The sequence below is a fragment of the Xenia sp. Carnegie-2017 genome, unplaced genomic scaffold (assembly GCF_021976095.1).
Source record: "Xenia sp. Carnegie-2017 unplaced genomic scaffold, XeniaSp_v1 HiC_scaffold_21, whole genome shotgun sequence".
NCBI lineage: Eukaryota > Metazoa > Cnidaria > Anthozoa > Malacalcyonacea > Xeniidae > Xenia > Xenia sp. Carnegie-2017.
The window spans coordinates 7461060-7479963 of record NW_025813484.1 but is presented as its reverse complement, the minus strand read 5'-3'; the positions used below and the strand labels follow the sequence as shown (position 1 = coordinate 7479963).

General features: G+C 36.2%; 2 long non-coding RNA genes across 2 annotated transcripts; one reads left to right on the top strand and one right to left on the bottom strand.

The window, feature by feature from the left end:
* The first annotated feature begins 4434 nt into the window (after positions 1 to 4434).
* On the top strand, positions 4435 to 7657 carry LOC124443681. The gene is made up of 3 exons (XR_006947716.1): positions 4435 to 4485; positions 4586 to 4678; positions 7012 to 7657. It is a non-coding gene; the product is annotated as an uncharacterized LOC124443681 (long non-coding RNA).
* Positions 7658 to 11532: 3875 nt separating this feature from the next.
* LOC124443680 lies at positions 11533 to 13265 on the bottom strand. The gene is made up of 5 exons (XR_006947715.1): positions 13203 to 13265; positions 12724 to 12786; positions 12250 to 12288; positions 12091 to 12163; positions 11533 to 11747 (listed from the first exon to the last, which is right to left on the bottom strand). It is a non-coding gene; the product is annotated as an uncharacterized LOC124443680 (long non-coding RNA).
* Positions 13266 to 18904: the final 5639 nt, after the last annotated feature.

The following is an 18904-nucleotide window of genomic DNA, read 5'->3' as shown; positions in this document are numbered from 1 at the left end:
AAACAGAAATCCATTTTTTTCTTTAAATGGGAAAAAGCAGTACATTTTTCTGTTTCCACATTCACAATGACCAGCTCAAGTGGGATTATCTTACCTGCTTCATGTATTTAGCCAGAGCTCATCAACGAAATCTGGCCACGTGACACGTCAATCATTTTGACATTTTCATAAATCACTGCCGTGGACAAAATGGACCGAAGTGCACAATGTTGGTACAGATTTAAAAATCAATGTTAAAGTAATAATATAAATTCACAAGTCAATGGAAACTAGGAAAAGACACTAAATTTATTGCTAATGTTATGCATCCATCATGTAAAAGATTCGGAGTTGAAATGTTCATATCTTACGAAGATGACTACAAGACTTCATGGCGTCCACATGGTAAATTATAATGAATATATTTGTTATATTTCAACATCTCTAGCCTTCTTCATCTTCCCTTTGCTTTAGGTGTCTTTCATAGACATTTGTCTGTTTTCATTGAACATTCTAGTCAGCGAATATAAGTCTAACTGTTATTTTTGTCGTACGAAGAATGTACACGCTTCGTTAACGTTTGAAAGATATTTTGAGTCTTTTGGTTGCTCCGTTTGTCGTAATTGAAAAGAATGCAGCTTTTTTCAATGGGCAGATGAGTTTCCAAGCTATATGTTTATTGAGGCACACCAAAAATCATAGACCCATCACGACCATCGATAAACATTTAGCAATTTTGCGATAAACTACAAAAGTTAGTCAAAACTCAAAGGTGTGATGACTATGAACGGGCATTCAGTCATACCTGTCATTTATTCTTTAATTCTTCCTAAAGAAATGAAGAAACATGTCAAACATGAAATATTATGTAATGTAACGAACAAAATGATCAAAAATGCAAGTCGTTTCTTAAAGCCAAATGAAAACAAGAAATCGCATGTCTTAAGTTTTCATGGTTTTTTTAAAGACATAGCATGTCTTGGCTGTATAAATAATGTTTTATTTTCTGTTTTAGAAAAATCTATTTAATGATGATGCAATTGAATTCTTTTTGAACGCTTTTCAAATTCATGGCTACAAGAAGATAATTTGTGTAGGTACTCCTAGGTATGTTCAAATTTCATCCAAACCATGTACCATGCTGTTCTAATGAATATTTATTTGGATATTCAGGTTTTCTTTTACTTTTATTTAAATATCTTTTGTTTTAATGTTTAATGTTCTCGTGTAGAATATATGAACTAGAAAAGCTGGTATGAATAACAATATCTTATTGGATATTATAGTCTGTAGATGTGTAAATTGTTGAAGAGTCACTTTGATGATACAGAGGGAATCATAACTTCAAACTTATAGCATAAGGGAAGAAGGGGTAACAAAATGCAAACAATTAATTTTCTTCCAGCTCCTTCATGTCGGAGAGTATGATGATCTATTAATATAATTACTCGAAAATAAAAATTCACTACAAATATTGCATGTTAACCAATAACATCACTTCAGATAAGCTTGACGCTGAAAAAGATCACGGTAGAAATGAAAATAGCTGTGATGATGGAGATGAGTATTTTGATTTGATGCCTAATCTTTCGGCTACGCTGCGAGAAATTCAAGAATTCGGAATGAATTTGAGGTGTTGCGAATGCTTGGAAAAAGGAGGGTTTGCTTCAGTTGTCAAGGTAACTTTTCATCACATACATCGTTTAAAGAGACGGTAATTTGGTCATGTGAATGAAAGTTTTTACGTGTTTTGAAAATGCCATATATACGCTTAGGTTCGTAATAAATTGTACGGCTGTCTTTATGCGATCAAAAGAATTCCTTTGAATCTGAAAATTATGCTTTTTAATCGCAAAATTACTAGAGAGGAGAAGTTACTTTCTAGATTGAATCATGAACATATTTTAAGGTGAAAAGAAATTTACAATCCAAAATTAATCAAAATTTTATAACATAAGGTTGAAAGGGATGTTCAATTTAGAAGATACAAATTGCTTGGCTTAATAAATGTTATCTTTTGTAGAAACTATTATAAATGTTTAGATAATCCCTTTTTCCATGAATCCCATGGATGCTTTCGTTCATGACGAGAGAGTTATATTGTATAAGGATCAAGGCTCTCTTTCATCACGAGAGAGTTATGAGAAAGTTACATTGTAAAACGTAACTAGTAAAAAGTATAAACTTGCTTAAAGTTGGTCTGAATTATAAGTCACAAAGGCAGAAGTTTTTTAAACCTTTGCAGTATCCATGGATGTTCTAGTTTCTTTTATGAGAAGAATTCTTGTAAAGAAAAAAGACAAATTTTGAAAACAAAAAATCCCGTGTTCGATCCATGCCTTCCGATACCCCGAGATAGTTTAGCTTTATATCTTTCTGATTTAATTCTCTCATAGTGTTAGTTAAGGGAAGCAGATAATCTTGTTTGCCATGAAGTCCACGGATGGGTTGCTTGTGATACATGAGAAACAGTAAATGAGAGAATTAAATCAGAAAGATATAAAGCAATAAAAGTTGTATAAAACATGTTTTAAGTTATCTTGAATTGTAAGTGTCATAAAAAGGAACAGTTTCAAAAGAATTTAATTTAAAGCATTATTTGGTTTATTTTATTTTAAAAAGATAAAATTCGAAAGCAAAAAACCCCGTTTTCGGTCCATGCTTCCCGATACCTTCTTAAGCCGAGGCACTAGAACGCCGCATGTTAACGTTTCGGTAGGAGATTTCGGCCCCTCCACGCTATCCTACTTGGGAGATGCAATAGCAAGCTTCCGCCCATCAGACCCCGAGATCACCTGCGATAGGCTTTGCTCGGGGTACGCAGGGAGAGTGCGGTCGCGACCCGAAACGTCTGGGCCCCTAAGCCACTGCATACATATCGCACCCGGCTTCCACTGCTAGTTGACATCTACTATATGAAGTTTTAGCTTTATATATATATACAAAATTTTTAAGGCTTACGAAAGTTGTGGTATTATCAAAGTCACTAGTGCGCATGCTCAGATTATTTCTTTGATATTTTGCGACAAAGTGAGCTAATTGCCCCACATGTAGTGCAAGTACTTATAGTTAGTCGTTGCCATGACTATGAACAATTAGTCGAGTAGACTGCGCATGCTCGAGCGCATGCGCAGATGATTTCTCTATTAAATTGTTATTAAACATGCTATTTACTTTAAAATCGGTGCCAATAGATGCAGTTGGTCGTTGCCATGACCATGAACTTGGACAGCTGGTCCCGTCGACTTCGCATGCTCGAGCTAACTGCGCATGCGCAAAAGATTTCTCTATTAAATTGTTATTAAACATGTTATTTATATTAAAATTGGTGCCGATAGATGCAATAGGTCGTTGCCATGACTATGAACTTTGGCAGTTCGTCCAGTCGACTGCGCATACTCGAGCAGACTGCGCATGCGCAGATGATTTATCTGAAAATTTGTGAGTGAGCGAGCTAATTACTCTATAATCGGTACTAGTACATACAGTTTGTCGTTGCAATGACCGTAAATTTGGAGATTAGGTGGAGTTGATTACGCATTCTCAGATTGATTCTCAGTTAATTTGTAACGGAGCGAGCGCTGAATTTGCTGCTTGTCTATATGCCCTTAGCAAATTTTTAATCATATATTTTTGGCATGTTCTTTGTTTTTTAAGTCTGGTTTGACAAATGCATATCAAACTCATCAACATTTTGTTAGACCACTCGTAATAGCTGTGACAATGTTAGAGATGTTTTTATTTTTGTCTATAACTTTCTATCTGCATATTTTATGCATAAACAATGCTCTAATTTTTTGCGACAGATATTATAATTTATGGATTGAGGTAGTAGAAATACTTGAAAATGAAACTTCCAACAGTGAAACAAAATCGAAACTAGACAGAGGATAAACAACGACGCCAGGTTTAAGATAGCTTGATGAAATCCAACGTAGTTAAAGCACCTTGCTCACATTAGAGAGTTTTTGATGAGGACTCGTTGACCAATGAAAATGTCAATGTGCAATCAAGCTAGAAAGAGAATCTGAAAGATGAAGATAAGTGATGTATGGATGGAAGTGAAATATATTTATTTTTGTCACAATTAATTAATTAAAAGTTTGGGAAACCTTTTACCACCTCTCTTGATGCTTATAAAGCACATAGTGAACACAAGAATACCCCGAGTCTATGTAGGTGTTGACAGTTTGTTGAGTTCATTGGGTTTCACATAGGCTTACGGTTATACTGTGGAGTGAGGATGAAAAGTTGAGCAGTAAGGATAGAAAGTCGAGGCTGAAGTTAAAAAGTAAAGGTTGAGAACACAATCTGTATTTTTGTTTCCTTTTTGTCAAGCCTTCGCTTATCTCATTCACTTCAACCAAGTAGTCAACCCCTTCAAAATTGTAATTGCTCTAAAGGAACACGTGACTTTTTTGACCAATTAAATTTGATAATTGGCACTAACTTTGCCGATCCTTCACGCGCATGTTTACAAGGATTTTTCCTAATACAGTCTTTATCGTAAGTATTATGTGAAATATTGCATTATTTGTCCAATAAATAAGATTTATAGCATCACAGTGTGTTTAACTTGTCAAATACACGACTATTTGTCTTGAAGGTATTGAAAAAAATCTTCCACGAACTCAGCAAACCTGTTGTCGACATGTCCAAGCAAAGAGACTTTCTCACGGCTTGCTTTCTTTGGTACAAGGTACGATGGTTTTCATGATTATAAGAAATAAATACTAACGGTTTGTTTACCATTTCCTGAAAATATTGCTGAATATTTGTATTTTAGTAGAAGAAATCTTAGACAAGTATGATGTCTCACTAGTACATTTCATATAGTTTCATATTCATTTGCCTACACGTGACAAGTGAATCAAAACATCTACAAAAACTGTAGACGTTTTGGTTAGAAAGTTATGAGTCTCAGGAGTTTAGATAGCATGGTTGGATATATGTTTATTTATAATTATTAACTACTTATTCGCTTTGCAATATGGTTTAGTGTGTATATTATTGTGTATTTTTATACACTTAAAGCTAAAACTAATTATTGTTCTTTGACTTCAACTACCCCCAATAACTTCCTAAACTTTTGAAATTGAACTTTCGAGAGTCCCTTGGTCATAATGTCACATAACAATACTTGATAGAAACGATGTTACTTTCGACTTGTTCTCAAATATAATGATACCACACATCTATATGTTTAGCTCTATTATGGAACTTGTAGGATTTCTGGTGAGGTTAATAAAGTGGTTAGGTGATAGGTTCCTTTTGCATAAGCCAATATGACACGATCATCCCAAGATTAGCTTTAGTTGGCTGTAGTCACATTCAAACGTCATGTGCTGAGTTGCACCAGAATGGATTATCCAGTCACATCTACTTTCATTTCCATTTGTAATTAACGCTACTCATCAGTATCTTCTTGACAATTTTCACCTTGTTCATTTTCATCTTCTTTGGCACAATGTGCAGACCCTTTCCTTTGTTGTGGAAATTATGCTTAAATCATTCTTTCTTTTGGGACAGTCTCGTGCAAAATGTCCTCTTTTTTTACATGAGTGAATAATTGCTTTAAAAGAATGCTGATGTTCATTTTCATTCTTGTTGTAGTCCTTTTTCTTGGTGCTATTCACAGGCTTGGTATTAGTCTTAGTACTGGTTTGTTCTTAGCCTTGCTATCAGTGATAGTGTTAATCTAAGTGCTGGTGTTGCTCTTATAGATGGTGATAGTATTAGTCATAGTGTGTAGTGTTAGAGATAAACTTTAAGTGGGCATTAGTCTCAATCTTGGTGTTAGTGTAGTGTTTATCTTCATGCAGATGTTAGTGTTAGACTTGGTTTTATTGATAGTATTAGTTATAGTGATTGTATTAGTCATTTAGTGGTTTTAATACTGATGTTTGTCTTGGTGTTTATGATGGTGATAGTGATAGTATTAGTCATAGTGTGATGTTGGTCTAATCCTTGCTGTTTGTGATTGTGTTAGTCTTAGTGTGGTGTAGGTCTTAATACTGATGTTAGTCTTGCTTTTGATGTTTGTGATAGTGATAGTATTAGTCATAGTGTGATGTTGGTCTAATCCTTGCTGTTTGTGATATTGTTAGTCTTAGTGTGGTGTAGGTCTTAATACTGATGTTGGTCTTGGTTTTGGTGTTTGTGATGGTGATAGTGATAGTATTAGTCATAGTGTGATGTTGCTCTAATCCTTGCTGTTTGTGATTGTGTTAGTCTTAGTGTGGTGTAGGTCTTAATACTGATGTTAGTCTTGGTGTTTGTGATGGTGATGGTGATAGTGATAGTATTAGTCATAGTGTGATGTTGCTTTAATCCTTGCTGTTTGTAATTGTGTTAGTCTTAGTGTGGTGTAGGTCTTAATACTGATGTTGGTCTTGGTCTTGGTGTTTGTGATGGTGATAGTGATAGTATTAGTCATAGTGTGATGTTGCTTTAATCCTTGCTGTTTGTGATTGTGTTAGTCTTAGTGTGGTGTAGGTCTTAATACTGATGTTAGTCTTGGTGTTTGTGATGGTGATGGTGATAGTGATAGTATTAGTCATAGTGTGATGTTGGTCTAATCCTTGCTGTTTGTGATTGTGTTAGTCTTAGTGTGGTGTAGGTCTTAATACTGATGTTGGTCTTGGTCTTGGTGTTTGTGATGGTGATAGTGATAGTATTAGTCATAGTGTGATGTTGCTTTAATCCTTGCTGTTTGTGATTGTGTTAGTCTTAGTGTGGTGTAGGTCTTAATACTGATGTAGGTCTTAATACTGATGTTAGTCTTGCTTTTGATGTTTGTGATGGTGATAGTATCATTCATAGTGTGATGTTGGTCTAATCCTTGCTGTTTGTGATTGTGTTAGTCTTAGTGTGGTGTAGGTCTTAATACTGATGTTGGTCTTGGTGTTTGTGATGGTGATAATGATAGTATTAGTCATAGTGTGATGTTGCTTTAATCCTTGCTGTTTGTGATTGTGTTAGTCTTACGTTAAAAAAAGTAATTTTGTTTTGTGTATTTCTTTTTATAATTAGGTGTTTTTGGTGGTGTTAGTCGTATATCGAGTCGCAAGAAAGAATCGTTTTGAAGAACTCTTTGGAATCACCTGTGTACGATACATACATAATAAAGCATGTTACATCTAAACAGCCCGACTAAAAGGTGAACAGGAAACAACGACAGCAAGTGCAATGGCAGAACAACGATGAAATTGAATTTAACAAAGTGAGCATTTTTCGAGAAGAATTTGGGTATACAAACCGATCAACAGCTAGAAATTTAGATAAACGTCAACGTTGATGTTGGGAAAGAATTTGCTGTTGACTGAACGATATTCTCAGCGTGGATTGCACGCAAATTATTAACTGTCAAAGCGGAATTATTACGAATTAAATTACTACGAGTGAACTACGACAAGTGCCATTGGGTTGATAAAGCTAATATCGACAGCAGCCGCTAAAAGAAATCTGCATTGCTTAGCCGTAAGAAAACGTGCTGCTTTTGAAACACTTGTCTCTTTGATTTTCTAAAGAAGACATAAGTAACTATAGATGTTTTACTAATGTATTATTAAACTAACATTAATATAAATGTATATATTTGTGCAACTCTTTCACTCTATATATGTACACTCCTTCTTCGTGTAATTTTTATGAATGTGATTTTTGGTTTGTTGCTTTATCTTTAGCTGGAAGTGTTCTGCTATAATTTTTATTCGAGTCCTTCAATGGTCTATTTTTTGCAAGGTATGGCAATACCAGAAAACTAGGGAAAATTTCGAAAATAGTGCTGGTTAATAAAACAAAAATGGGATTTCTATTACTAAACTTTTCAAGAATGGAATGCGACACTTATAAATTCAGAAAAAACCGCTCTCCGACGAGGAGAGCGAAGAAAAAAAAAACATAGGATCCCATGCAAAAAACCACTCTTAAAAAAACTAAGTCTTTTGCTCAAATTTTTTTATGACTCCCTGTGATCAGGGAGTTATTTTTTTAAATTTTGAAAAGTCAGGAAACCCAAGAGCACACAGAACGCCCTAATCATCCCTTTCTTACTTCCAGGCACTCGTTCCTCAGTTCGACTTTCTGTCTTCCACATCCGCCGCGTACACCTGCCAAGTGTGTTGGCAGAGGGGCGAACCAAGGATCTTGTGCACCGGAGGTCGTTGATGTCGAACTAAACGCCCAACATCGGCCAGTTGAGCTAAGCGCTCATCATCGAAAGCTCTATGTTTTTTGGAGTATTTGTTAATTTTTTTCAATGTGAAGCGAAAGAAAAGGAGAAGGTCTTGCACCTTAGATGGTCTTGAACCCGAGAAGGTGAGAGCACTGCACCGACATCTTTACCACTCAGCCAGACGGGTGAGTTGGAAAACCGTTTAAAACATGTCAAGTGTTTCTGACTAAACAACACTGCCTTCATTTCTCTTGAGGCTCACATTTAATACTGTGTTTGTTTTGTTCTTCGTCACCATCATTGCAAAGATGAAGAAAGAGACTTACTACGCATTTTAGTTGTTCAACTCTAACATTGCAGGAGAATAAATGATATAACCGAAAGGAGGAAGACGAATGAAGTATGCACAATGTCAGACATTGCCATGTGGTAAATCAGAAAAACAACGCGCATGTTCGTAGTCAATTTAATGGCGCTGGGAGTTTCTAACTTGTCTGTTCAAAGTTAAATAACATATTTTTTACCATCATGCATGATAATATTGTAATGGTTTGTACAAAAGCATATGGTTCCTACAGAGCCGTATCCACTTACTAATTCAAGTCTTTTGTCAATTTACAATCTTGCCATGTCTTGAGTTTCATCATTTCAACTATAGTCAATGTAATCAATATAGCCAATGCGGTTTTTGTCGACATTTGTGTCTATCTTCTTGTCTACCTTTGTGTCTACCTTCTTGTCCACCTTTGTGTCTACCTTTGAAATGACTAAGTGAAAATTAGTCATTTCATAGTCGAAAGTATTCCAAGTAATCGAAGGTAGTCAATTCACGCGATGCCATGTTGTAAATCAGGGCAGTGACGAGCATGTCTTAGGTCATATTTTCCGATGCAATGGCGTCGAGATCATTTGACTTTATGTTTGAACTAACTGAACTATTTTTTATCATCATAACGCACCAACCATATTCTTTTCATCGTTGGTTTTGGTTGCGCACAAACAAAAGTTAAATAGCAAGGACAAAGAAACCTATGAAATGGCGTCTTTTATGATATCGTCTTTTATACAATGACAACTTTTTCTCTTTTATGTAATCGATTTTATCTTTTTCTCTTTCTATTCATGCATTTTCACATATTTTAACATTTTTCCCCACAAAGACTATAATTCATGCATTTTCACAAATTTTAACATTTTTCCCCACAAAGACTATAATTCATGCATTTTCACAAATCTTAACATTTTTTCCCCACAAAGACTATAATTCATGCATTTTCACAAATCTTAACATTTTTTCCCCACAAAGACTATAATTCATGCATTTTCACAAATCTTAACATTTTTTCACAAAAAGGCTATAATCCAGTGAATTCAATGCTTTGAAATTTATGAAAGTGCATGAATTATAGTCTTTGTGGGGAAAAAGTGAAAAAATGTGAAAATGAATGAATGAATGTTTGATATCTTCATATCTTCATTTAATTTAAAATGAATGAATTATAGCCTTTTTTGTGAAAAAGTGTGAAAATTTGTGTGAAAATTATGGTCTTTGTGGGGAAAAATGTTAAAATATGTGAAAATGCATGAATAGAAAGAGAAAAAGATGTAATCGATTACATAAATGAGAAAAAGTTGTCATTGTATAAAAGACGATATCATAAAAGACGCCATTTCATAGGTTTCTTTGTCCTTGCTATTTAACTTTAAACCAAACCAAAACCAACGATGAAAATATGGTTGGTGCGTTATGATGATAAAAATAGTTCAGTTAGTTCAAACATAAAGTCAAATGATCTCGACGCCATTGCATCGGAAAAATGACCTAAGACATGCTCGTCACTGCCCTGATTTACCACATGGCATCGCGTGAATTGACTACCTTCGATTACTTGAATACTTTCGACTATGAAATGACTAATTTTCAATTAGTCATTTCAAAGGTAGACAAAGGTGGACAAGAAGGTAGACACAAAGGTAGACAAGAAGATAGACACAAATGTCGACAAAAACCGCATTGGCTATATTGATTACATTGACTATAGTTGAAATGATGACACTCAAGACATGGCAAGATTGTAAATTGACAAAAGACTTGAATTAGTAAGTGGATACTGTTCTGTAGGAACCATATGCTTTTGTACAAACCATTACAATATTATCATGCATGATGGTAGAAAATATGTCATTTAACTTTGAACAGACAAGTTAGAAACTCCCAGCGCCATTAAATTGACTACGAACATGCGCGTTGTTTTTCTGATTCACCACATGGCAATGTCTGACATTGTGCATACTTCATTCGTCTTCCTCCTTTCGGTTATATCATTTATTCTCCTGCAATGTTAGAGTTGAGCAACTAAAATGCGTAGTAAGTCTCTTTCTTCATCTTTGCAATGATGGTGACGAAGAACAAAACAAACACAGTATTAAATGTGAGCCTCAAGAGAAATGTGTTGTTTAGTCAGAAACACTTGACATGTTTTAAACGGTTTTCCAATTCACCCGTCTGGCTGAGTGGTAAAGATGTCGGTGCAGTGCTCTCACCTTCTCGGGTTCAAGACCATCTAAGGTTCAAGACCTTCTCTTTTCTTCACATTGAAAAATTTAACAAATACTCCAAAAACATAGAGCTTTCGATGATGAGCGGTTAGCTCAACTGGCCGATGTTGGGCGACATCAATGACCTCCGGTGCACAAGATCCTTGGTTCGCCCTCTGCCAACACACTTGGCAGGTGTACGCGGTGGATGTGGAAGACAGAAAGTCGAACTGAGGAACAGTGCCTGGATGTAAGAAAGGGATGATTAGGGCGTTCTGTTTGCTCTTGGGTTTCCTGACTTTTCAAAATTTAAAAATAACTCCCTGATCACAGGGAGTCATAAAAATTTGAGCAAAAGACTTAGTTTTTAAGAGTGGTTTTTTGCATGGGATCCTATCTTTTTTTTTTCTTCGCTCTCCTTCTCATCGGAGAGCGTTTTTTTTCTGAATTTATACTAAGTGTCGCATTCCATTCTCGAAAAGTTTAGTAATAGAAATCCCATTTTTGTTTTATTAACCAGCACTATTTCCTTATTTTCCTATTTCTTATTCATCCTTAGCATAGTTACATCTTATTCCAGACAGGGTTTGAACCTCCACTTTGCAACCTTGAAACGTTGTGTCTATCCACTAGACCAGAGAGTTCGTTGAAGACACTTGGTCATTTTAAAGTGCCATTCCTACCTTGAAGTATTTAATGCAAAAAAAAAATAGACCATTGAAGGTCTCGAATCAAAATTATAGCAGAACACTTCCAGGTAAAGATAAAACAACAAACCAAAAATCATATTCGTAAAATTAGACGAAGAAGGATTGTTGATATAAAGAGTGAAAGAGTAGTACAAATATATAAATTTATATTAATGTTAGTTTGGTAATACATTAGCAATACATTTATAGTTACTTATGTCTTCTCTTAAAAAAGATAGAGACAAGCATGTCTGTAATGTACAAATCTTTAAATTTATTATTTACAACTAAAGTACAGTACGTGAAAAATATTTTTAAATATAGGTTCATCTATATAAACATAATCTTGCATGTTGATGATGTATCTGTTTGGAATGAAAAAAAAATATTAATCAATTTTTGAGATAGAAAAATAATACGTCATTCAAATTATTAAACTTTATCCACTCAAAGCATGCAGTTTAAAGCTGCATCACATGCACTGCATGACTTGATGTCAGTTATTTATCGTTGTTAGAAATATTGTCTCATTTTAAGCTGTTGAAAGACCTTCATGTAAAGATATTGTTGCAATACAAGTTGTCTAGCCTGCCGTATCTCATCACCATTATTCATTTTATGTACAGTTAGGTTTCGACTATGTATTTGAAACACAAACATGACCAATAATCCTCTAAACATTTTCTTCAAAAGTAACGTAATATTTACCTATATGGGAATTTTTTGTAAATTGCACGGACCCTGAATTCTTGTACATCGATTTACGTTTCTGACGACGATACTACAGAATGTATTAAGGTAGATTTGGTACTGAAAAATATGAAATTTCAAAAATATCCATTTGAAAACGCAGGAAAGTGGTCTTACTTGTTGTCTATAATTGGGTCGAACCTTGTCGTCTTTCATCTATGGAAAAATAATTGTAACAAAATCACTATAAATTCATCATCAGAGTACTGACGTTTCCTAAACCTTTCAGGTAGTCATCTTCAGAGTCAACCTGAGAAGGACTGTCGGTGTTGATGATGACTGACGTTTTGACAACCTTAGAGGTAGTCATCTTCAGAGTCAACCTGAGAAGGACTGTTTGTCTGGTTCGAAGTATTTTTTTTTCCGCCTCATAGTATATGTCGTAGAGAAAATGTGCGGGCGTCAATTGTGTTTTGTAGGTTAGTCTAAAAAAGTGTTTAATTTTTTGCTTGTTTCTTCGTTTGTTTCTAAAAACATGTAAGTGCGTCATTTTTAGTCATATTCAAATACGATGGCGAATAATAAATGCCTACAGCTTTCTAACTCTGCAAAACAAGTTGTATCATTACTTCGTATAAACAGTTAACTTACCTGCTCATATTGACCAAAGACGAGCCGCTCTTCAACCAGATGGCATTGTACCTCTGATGAAGACTATAAATTGTGAGAGAAATAATGTCAATCCCTTGTGTGGTTAATAGCAGTGCTGAAGAAAGTAGGGGGGGTGGCGCTCGGGGGAGGAGCCCCCTTCTACCTTTGAAATGGGTAATTTTTCATAATTTCATGACTTCAGCTACGTCAAGAGAGCCCCCATCTGATAAATTTAGTTCTACAGCACTGGTTAATAGTATCTGCGTTTCAGCCAAAATTTCTAGAACTTTTTAGCCGAAATCAAAGCTAAGAAAGTAAAAGTAACACTTCTAACATGGTGCTTTCCTCTAAGACGTTAGACATTTTTTGAATAAATAAAGAGCTATGATTTTTTTGGTTAATCAAATATTGAACTTCAATCAACAACTTTTTTTGTAAAGTTTACTTTGAACAAAATTTACGTTTTCTCTTTGCCATACCTTGGAGTTGGGATTTTTGTTCACAAAGCATAAAGAACAACCTGAACATTGCTCGTTCTCTTGCAATCTGGTTGTCGTTGTATTCTTCTTGCTGTAAAATTTTTTACACATTATAACATTTACTATACTTGCATCAAGATGAGGCTATTGAAGGATTTGTGAAGTTCACAGTTTGCGTACTACAAAATATCAAGTTCGTAGCGAGCAAAATCTCAGTTACGGCTCTTACGTAAAAATCTTTCACGCTCATTCATCCAAACTATTCATAAACACATTTATCAAATTATGTTTCTATCTTAAGATTCCAACTTACGTTTTGGCAAACTGAATTATACCATTGACTAAGCAACAGCTGCTGTTCAGTATTGGTACTGTGCCATTGATTGGGGAGATGTTGATGACCATTGCCATTTTCCCGTTCGCTGGGAATTTCATGTTGATGAGCATGGACATTTTCTTGTTGGTTGGGAATTTCATGTTGATGAGCATGGACATTTTCTTGTTGGTTGGGAATTTCATGTTGATGAGCATGGACATCCTCCCGGATCCTAACCCTCTTAGCTCGAACAACATCAGTTCTTCGTTTAAGGTGTGCTTCGGACGTTTGTAATTGCTCCAACTCTTGCTGCAATCTTTGTATCTTTGTTTCCATCTTTGTCTTCTTTATCACAATTTCCACATTGTCATCCTCCCGTTCGTTGGATATTTCATGTTGATGACCATTGTCATTTTCCCGCTGGTTGGGAATTTCATGTTGATGAGCATGGACATTTTCTTGTTGGTTGGGAATTTCCTGTTGATGAGCATTGTCATCCTCCCGTTGGTTGGGAATTTCATGTTGATGAGCATTGTCATTTTCCTGTTGGTTGGGAATTTCATGTTGATGAGCATTGTCATCCTCGCTTTGGTTGGGAATTTCATGTTGATGAGCATGGACATTTTCTTGTTGGTTGGAAATTTCATGTTGATGAGCATGTCATTTCCCGTTGGTTGGGAATTTCATGTTGATGAGCATTGTCATTTTCTGTTGGTTGGGAATTTCATGTTGATGAGCATTGTCATCCTCCGTTGGTTGGGAATTTCCTGTTGATGAGCATTGTCATCCTCCCGTTTGTTGGGAATTTCATGTTGATGAGCATGGACATTTTCCTGTCGGTTGGGAATTTCATGTTGATGAGCATTGTCATCCTCCCGTTGGTTGGGAATTTCCTGTTGATGAGCATTGTCATTTTCCTGTTGGTTGGGAATTTCATGTTGATGAGCATGGACATTTTCTTGTTGGTTGGGAATTTCCTGTTGATGAGCATTGTCATCCTCCCGTTGGTTGGGAATTTCATGTTGATGAGCATTGTCATTTTCCTTGGTTGGGAATTTCATGTTGATGAGCATTGTCATCCTCCGTTGGTTGGGAATTTCCTGTTGATGAGCATTGTCATTTTCCTGTTGGTTGGGAATTTCATGTTGATGAGCATGGACATTTTCCTGTTGGTTGGGAATTTCATGTTGATGAGCATTGTCATTTTCCCGTTGGTTGGGAATTTCATGTTGATGAGCATTGTCATTTTCCTGTTGGTTGGGAATTTCATGTTGATGAGCATGGACATTTTCTTGTTGGTTGGGAATTTCCTGTTGATGAGCATTGTCATCCTCCGTTGGTTGGGAATTTCATGTTGATGAGCATTGTCATTTTCCTGTTGGTTGGGAATTTCATGTTGATGAGCATTGTCATCCTCGCTTTGGTTGGGAATTTCATGTTGATGAGCATGGACATTTTCTTGTTGGTTGGGAATTTCATGTTGATGAGCATTGTCATTTTCCTGTTGGTTGGGAATTTCATGTTGATGAGCATTGTCATTTCCTGTTGGTTGGGAATTTCATGTTGATGAGCATTGTCATCCTCCGTTGGTTGGGAATTTCATGTTGATGAGCATTGTCATTTTCCGTTGGTTGGGAATTTCATGTTGATGAGCATGGACATTTTCCTGTTGGTTGGGAATTTCATGTTGATGAGCATTGTCATCCTCCGTTGGTTGGGAATTTCATGTTGATGAGCATTGTCATTTTCCTGTTGGTTGGGAATTTCATGTTGATGAGCATGGACATTTTCTTGTTGGTTGAGAATTTCCTGTTGATGAGCATTGTCATCCTCCGTTGTTGGGAATTTCATGTTGATGAGCATTGTCATCCTCCGTTGGTTGGGAATTTCATGTTGATGAGCATTGTCATCCTCGCGTTGGTTGGGAATTTCCTGTTGATAAGCATGGACATTTTCTTGTTGGACATTTTCTTGATGAGCATTGTCATCCTCCCGTTGGTTGGGAATTTCATATTGATGAGCATGGACATTTTCTTGTTGGTTGGGAATTTCCTGTTGATGAGCATTGTCATCCTCCCGTTGGTTGGGAATTTCATATTCATGAGCATGGACATTTTCTTGTTGGACATTTTCTTGATGAGCATTGTCATCCTCTCGTTGGTTGGGAATTTCATGTTGATGAGCATTGTCATTCTCGCGTTGGTTGGGAATTTCCTGTTGATGAGCATGGACATTTTCTTGTTGGTTGGGAATTTCCTGTTGATGAGCATTGTCATCCTCCGTTGGTTGGGAATTTCATGTTGATGAGCATGGACATTTTCTTGTTGGTTGGGAATTTCATGTTGATGAGCATTGTCATCCTCCGTTGGTTGGGAATTTCATGTTGATGAGCATTGTCATTTTCCTGTTGGTTGGGAATTTCATGTTGATGAGCATTGTCATTTCCGTTGGTTGGGAATTTCATGTTGATGAGCATTGTCATTTTCCTGTTGGTTGGGAATTTCATGTTGATGAGCATTGTCATTTTCCTGTTGGTTGGGAATTTCATGTTGATGAGCATTGTCATTTTCCTGTTGGTTGGGAATTTCATGTTGATGAGCATTGTCATTTTCCTGTTGGTTGGGAATTTCATGTTGATGAGCATTGTCATTTTCCTGTTGGTTGGGAATTTCATGTTGATGAGCATTGTCATTTTCCTGTTGGTTGGGAATTTCATGTTGATGAGCATTGTCATTTTCCTGTTGGTTGGGAATTTCCTGTTGATGAGCATTGTCATTTCCTGTTGGTTGGGAATTTCCTGTTGATGAGCATTGACATCCTCCATTGGTTGGGAATTTCCTGTTGATGAGCATTGACATCCTGCCATTGGTTGGGAATTTCATGTTGATGAGCATGGACATTGTGCCATTGATTGGGAATTTCATGTTGATGAGCATGGACATTGTGCCATTGATTGGGAATTTCATGTTGATGAGCATGGACATTGTGCCATTGATTGGGAATTTCATGTTGATGAGCATGGACATTGTGCCATTGATTGGGAATTTCATGTTGATGAGCATGGACATTGTGCCATTGATTGGGAATTTCATGTTGATGAGCATGGACATTGTGCCATTGATTGGGAATTTCATGTTGATGAGCATGGACATTGTGCCATTGATTGGGAATTTCATGTTGATGAGCATGGACATTGTGCCATTGATTGGGAATTTCATGTTGATGAGCATGGACATTGTGCCATTGATTGGGAATTTCATGTTGATGAGCATGGACATTGTGCCATTGATTGGGAATTTCCTGTTGATGAGCATGGACATTGTGCCATTGATTGGGAATTTCTTGTTGATGAGCATGGACATTGTGCCATTGATTGGGAATTTCATGTTGATGAGCATGGACATTGTGCCATTGATTGGGAATTTCATGTTGATGAGCATGGACATTGTGCCATTGATTGGGAATTTCATGTTGATGAGCATGGACAAAGTGCCATTGATTGGGAATTTCCTGTTGATGAGCATGGACATTGTGCCATTGATTGGGAATTTCATGTTGATGAGCATGGACATTGTGCCATTGATTGGGAATCCATGTTGGTGAGCATGGACATTGTGCCATTGATTGGGAATTTCATGTTGATGAGCATGGACATTGTGCCATTGATTGGGAATTTCCTGTTGATGAGCATGGACATTGTGCCATTGATTGGGAATCCCATGTTGATGAGCATGGACATTGTGCCATTGATTGGGAATTTCCTGTTGATGAGCATGGACATTGTGCCATTGATTGGGAATTTCATGTTGATGAGCATGGACATTGTGCCATTGATTGGGAATTTCCTGTTGATGAGCATGGACATTGTGCCATTGATTGGGAATTTCATGTTGATGAGCATGGACATTGTGCCATTGATTGGGAATTCCATGTTGATGAGCATGGACATTGTGCCATTGATTGGGAATTCCATGTTGATGAGCATGGACATTGTGCCATTGATTGGGAATTTCATGTTGATGAGCATTGACAAATGCCAATGATTGGGAATTCCATGTTGATGAGCATGGACATTGTGCCATTGATTAGGAATCCCATGTTGATGAGCATGGACATTGTGCCATTGATTGGGAATTTCATGTTGATGAGCATTGACATTGTGCCATTGATTGGGAATTTCATGTTGATGAGCATGGACATTGTGCCATTGATTGGGAATTTCATGTTGATGAGCATGGACATTGTGCCATTGATTGGGAATATGATAGTGATCACCATTCCCATTAGACCATTCATTTGGAGCTTCCTGCTGTTCAACATTAGCAAACTAAAAATATTCAGAAAGCAGACATTTGAGGAAACGAATGAATAAACGTGTTTAAATCTCATCCATTTTGAAATTCAAAATTACTTTTTCATCAACGGGATTGTGCCCATGCTCATTCATATTTTGTTTGTCAACTTTGTCATCCTAAAATAATTGTAAAAAAGAGAAATAATAAAAAATCTTTCCTTTAATTCGTCCTTGTTAAGTTTTTCGATTCTACAATTTCAACTAACTCTATTCTTGGATGACGGTGGAGTATATCCTTGATCTTTTGTGGTTTCATCACCACAATTCGATTCCTAAAAACATTACTAGAATATGCATCTTGGCTTTATGGTTACTTTGAAAGTTTCACGCAAGAAAATACGTGAACGTGAAAATGCCAGAAAATTATACAAATCCCAAACACCGTTGCGAGGAAATTCAAACGTACATCGTCATCAATGACATCTTTGACAACATCAGCCACAACGCTTGCTGCTTCTTTTGCAGCTTCTTCATCCTGTGACTCTGGCTGAAAAATATCATATGTCCGTGTAAAAGTCAAGAAAAAACGCATCATTCAACATTTTTATGCTTTATTTTGATGATATGAAAATATGTCTTTTTCTATAGAAAAAAAGCATATTTTCACCAGAGTTATATGACGGACGTATTTTGGCAAATAGAGACTTTTCAAAGATTTCGAGACTTACCTCTTTAAACAGACAATCCGATTGAGATGTATCTTCGGACGAGTCCTGCAAATAGCCATTAACGCATGATTTCGTAAATTCCTTTGTAATCTGCGTTATTCTATTTCAACTCACTTGATTTTGTCATCTGATTACCTTATTTCTAGCCTGATAAATTTCTGTTATGCTATAAACGTTTTACAACTTGTGTCCTAACATGCTTTTTTTATCGTGCACCAGTCCTAATGCATGCTAGCTCTCTCTCTTATATGATAAAGGTTATTTACCATGCACCCAAACAACGTTTTTTACTAAAGAATTGAGGATACACAGGCGTGGATATGCATTCAGAATGTTAAATTGTTGAAGAAAATATTTTGCAGTT